Source organism: Hetaerina americana, unplaced genomic scaffold, assembly GCF_022747635.1.
Source record: "Hetaerina americana unplaced genomic scaffold, ioHetAmer1.1.p SCAF_77, whole genome shotgun sequence".
Lineage (NCBI taxonomy): Eukaryota > Metazoa > Arthropoda > Insecta > Odonata > Calopterygidae > Hetaerina > Hetaerina americana.
This window is the reverse complement of record NW_027287394.1, coordinates 922,335-927,500: the sequence shown is the minus strand read 5'-3', so window position 1 is coordinate 927,500 and position 5,166 is coordinate 922,335.

Below are 5,166 nucleotides of genomic sequence, written 5' to 3'. Positions count from 1 at the left end.
AATGAAACATTATTAATGTGGATTTTATTTACTTTATGCATGTGGCGTTAAGGAATAATAATTAATAAATGCAGAGACAGTACTGAATCAGTAGAAATTAGGATTACATACTGGGAAACCTGGGTTGGAAACCTGTACACACACCTCTCTGGTCCCCCTTTACTGGTGGCCTGAGCTGCCTGATCCTTAACAGGATACCAGATATTGTCCTGGAAAAGTAAAGGTGGGCATAGGAAGAGAATAAGAAAAAAGAAGTTTGCTTATATCACATAATGCTGTTTGTGGCTGTTCATTTATTTTTGGCAGTGGCCCCTAACCCAGTTATTAGTACACTGATAGAGAAGATTGAAAACCTGTCTAAACAAGTGGCAGCCCACGCCAAAGAGCATGGTATGCACTCACGTCCCCTTTCCCTCAGCCATTGCCAAACCTCCTACCTGGCTCCAGCACTCAATTCATTCCAATCAAGGCATCTGCTGGTACTACCGCCAGGGAGTAATGCCACTAAGTCTACCCTTCCCTGTTTGTATGATGCAGGGAAACAAATTTGGCAGTCGGTGTAGGCAGCAGGTTACATCTTAGACCTATCCAACCATGTTTTTGTCATTGGCACCTCGTCTGGTGTCAATTCCTTATAGATATTGGTGCCGATATCTGTCTCTACCCAGTCACATGGCTCCGTGAGCATAGAGGGAAATCAGATCTTCAGCTTTTATCTGCCAATGACACTGCCATCACCACAAACGGAAATGCCACTCTCTCCCTTTCCCTTTGCCTCTGGCGAGAATTTTTGTTGAAGTTTGTCATTGCCGATGTCCTGACGCCAATAATAGGGGCAGATTTTCTTTGCTATTTTGGTCTCCTTGTGGATATTGCTCATAAATATTTGGTGGGCAATGTGATGAGCTTATCTTTTAAGGGCACCATCGCATCTCCCAGCAAAGGTCAAGTGTAAGTTATTTGTGGTGCCTCCAATTATTCTCACCTTATGGCCAAATTCCTGGGGATTAAAAATCAATCAGGAGCTTCCCAGCAAGTCAAGCACTCCATGGTTCATTTTAAAGAGACCATCCCTGGCCCTCCGTTTTCATCTTGGCCCCACTATCTTGCACCAGATGAGCTTGCCTTTGCCAATTAAGAATTTGAGCTGATGCTTCAGACGGGTTCTGCATAGAGGTCATCAAGCTGTTGGTCATCTGCCTTACACCTGGCGCCAAAGAAGAGCACCAAGTGGCATCCTTGTTGCAATTATCACTTGCTGGATTCCAGAACTGTGCCTGATTGTTACCCAGTACCGCATATCACGGATTTTGCACAGGGGTTATGTGGCTATACCATTTTTTTAAAATTGATTTAGTTTGTGCGTTCCATCAATACCTGTCAACCCTGCAGATATTCCCAAAACTGCAATAAAAATGCCTGTTGAACTTTTTGAGTTTCCATTTATGACACTCCGCCTTCAATACACTGTGCAGACCTTTCATAGGTTTATAGATGACATGTTAAAGGGATTCCCTTATGCATATGCATACATAGATGATATCGCTGTCGCATCATGTAACTCTTTGGAGCATGAGCAGCATCTGCGGACAATATTTGGCCACTTGAGGGATCACGGCATGGTTATCAATCCCTCAAAATCTGTTATTGGTGTGAATGAGATACAGTTTCTAGGATGCACGGTAATGGAGGAAGGAACTTAACCACTCGCCGAGAAGGTTAATTTCTATGCATCATTTTCCCCCACCAGCTACCATACACCAGCTGTGGCAATTTTTAGGGATGGTAAATTATTACCACCATTTCATCTCTTATGCCCCAAATAGCAAGGATCCCCTTAACAAACTTCTGGCAGGTAAGGTTAACAGCAAGGACTCAATCAGCTGGACACCAACATCAGAGACTTCATTCCTAGCCTGCAAAGAGGCACTTTGCAATAGTGCCATTTTAGCACATCCGAACCTGTCTTTCCAGACAGGTTCGGATGTGTTGCCTTTCTGACCCTTTTCAGAGACACTTTGAAGTTTTTGGTTGATGCTGTCCTTCAACAACATACTTCCAAAGGATATCAGCCTCTTGGTTTCTGGACCAAGAAACTGAGTGATGCTTAAAAGCCTTATAATGCTTATTACAGGAAAATTCTAGCAGTATATAAGGCAGTGATCCAGTTCCGGCATATGGTGGAAGGACGAACCTTCACCAACCCCTAACCCCTTTCTTTTGCATTTTCCTAGAGGCATGAGAAGTGTTCCCCCCAGCAATTTAGGCATTCAGACTTAATAAGCCAATTTACCACAGACATCAATTATGTAGCAGGTAAAGATAATTTTGTCGCAGACACCATGTCTGGCATTCAAAGCATTTCTGCCCCCATAGATTACTCTGCACCAGCTGCTATTCCAGAGTCTGATCATGTCCTTGTCAATTCCCTTCAGAATTCCTCATTTGTTCTGAAAAACGTTGCTTTTCCTGGTTCATCAAATCCTCTTATATGTGATATGTCCACTTCCTTAACCAGGCCAGTGTTCACTGAGCCTTTCCATAAACAGGTATTCCTCAGCATGAATTGATTATCACACCCTGGCATTTGACAGACAACCGACCTAGTTGCAGCTTAGCACTTTGTTTGGCCTTCCTTGAGGAGAGACTGGCATGCACGCTCACGTTTACAAAGGAGGAGAAAAATCACAAGGCATGTTTAGTCCCCCATTGGTGCTTTTCCCATTGCCAGTGCCAAACTTATGCACATTCACCTAGATTTTGTTGGGCCTCTTCCAGGCAGCCATGGATTTTGCTACATAATGACATGTATTGACCACTTCAGCCAGTGGCCTGAAACTTTCCCAATTCAAGATATCATTGCAGAAACTGCCATAAGGACCCTTTTCCAAGAGAGGATTTTATGTTTTGGAACTCCCATTTGCATCACCACTGACCAGGGGCGGCAATTTCAAAGCAACTTGTTCCGGCAGCTGACTCAGTTGACAGGGGCAAAGCACCTGCAGACATCAGCCTATCACCCTGCAGCCAATGAGATGATGGAATGCCTTCACCACCAGTTTGAAGGCAGATATCCATTGCTATGGTGTTAACCAATGGACCAATGCCCTGCCCATGGTTCTTATGGGTCTGACTTCCACATTTAAAGAAGATATTCAGGCAATGTCTGCAGAGTTCATTTATGGCCAAACACTGGCTTCCTGGAGAATTCTTTTCCCCTTCCACTAGTGTCATTACTGCCACTGCAAATTTTGTCACCATTCTGTGGTAGGGCCTCCGCCAACTCCAGCCACAGCAAGTCTCTTGGCATGGAGCCTGCAATATTTTCATGTTTAAAGACCTGGAAACTGTTTCTCATGTATTTTTGAGAAGTGATAGGCTCCATCCATTGTTGATTCCTCCTTATGATGGGCCATTTTGAGTAATCCAGCATTATCCCAAGACATTCAAGCTGAAAATCCAGGGTAGAGAGGTATCTGTGGCAATTGACCATGTCAAAGCAGCATATGTCATTAGTGATGACGTTTCTTGTGCCCAGTTTGGTCAAACTCCATGATTACTTCCACATTGCCCTGCTGTTACCATACCTAGGGCGACCACTCCTCAGCACTCCTACCACTCCTCAGCACCCTCCCGTATTACCACAACCTAGGCAATCACAGAGAAGAGTGCCCTTTCCCAAACATTTAGCTGACTTTGGGACTTGGGGGCATTTCAACTTTTTTCCCTCTCCTGTATGTTATCTGATATTACTTTGTAGTTGCTGCTGTGTTATTGCATAACAGTATTTATTTATTTTGTGTGGTTTTACATACCTGGCATTTAATAATTAATTTTTTTTTTTGTGTTTTACAATCACTTTGTGAAGTTCCAATTACAATTTCTCTCTCTTTGCAAGAGTATCTTTCGCATTTGCCAAGGGAGGTCATGTGGGGGTTCATTTATTTACGTCATGTAAGGTTAGGCATTCAGTAGTTCTCTGGAATCTGTTAAACATATGGATTGACCAGCAACAGCTGAGAGGGATGACAGCTATTCTGTGACCACCCAAATAAGTTTATCATCTGCATTTATTGAATTCTAAAGTGTGAATGTTTTGCATTTATTTTCCAGGGAGTTCAAGAAAGACTGATAAGGAATGAATTGTCTCTAAAAATATTAACAGCAGTGCTGTGAATGCTGGAGACTGCTTGATCATTGACAATGTCAAAATTGACCCTTCTAGTTAATCCTTTGATGCTTCATTAAAGTGTGTAGATTAGTTAAAGGTCAAATCAATTCCAAAAGTTGACCGTTCTTTGTTTGGCAATGGGGAAATTATAAATATGGGGAGTGTGCATTTTTATGTTTGTATTATTAGCCATCTGTGCTTTGAAACCAATGCTACTTAAGGTTTCAATTTGCTATTTCAATTTGAAATACCTCCCTAAACCTGACTTTTTCCTAAACCTTTAATTTATTTTCATGAAATGTGACCCATAAGGACTGTAGTTGCTATTTTTCTCCCTACAGTAGTGGTTAGTGGAATGTAAACTGTTCCATTAGTATTTTTAATTATATGGAAATTTTTAGAAATTGCTTCATGTGAAATGTTGGTCTTTTTTCATACAGGACCCTTTGGAAGATGACAAATTATACCCGCCTAATGAGAAAGTATATATTAAGGAAAAAGTATGATGTTGACATCTCTCAGGAAAATAATTAATCAAGAATTCTTAATTTTTTACTTTTGCATCGGAAAATCCAATTCACTTTCCTCAGTGTTTCTCCTTTTAAGATTTAGAACTGTTTTTGGACATATCGTCAGTATATGCAAAAATGAAATTATAAGCATCTTGTATTGGTAAGTACTGAGTTAATGTCATTTCAATGAATTTGGCTAATGTTAAATCCACTTTTCTGAACATTAGTTATGGTATAAGGACAATCAATACTTTATGGTATAATCTGCAAGCATGCTATTTTGCAGGTGCCTTGCACTAATAACATATGATTCCGGAGAACTCTTGATCCATCATTCCTTCCTCCTTTATGGTTTTCCCAGCAGTTCTCTCTGACTATTTAATTAGCACTTCCATTTTGTTTACCTTCCTGTCAACTTCTTTTCTTTTTCAAACCACCCATTAAAAAGCAACCAATTAAGGTTTTGAATCTTTTTCAATGGCC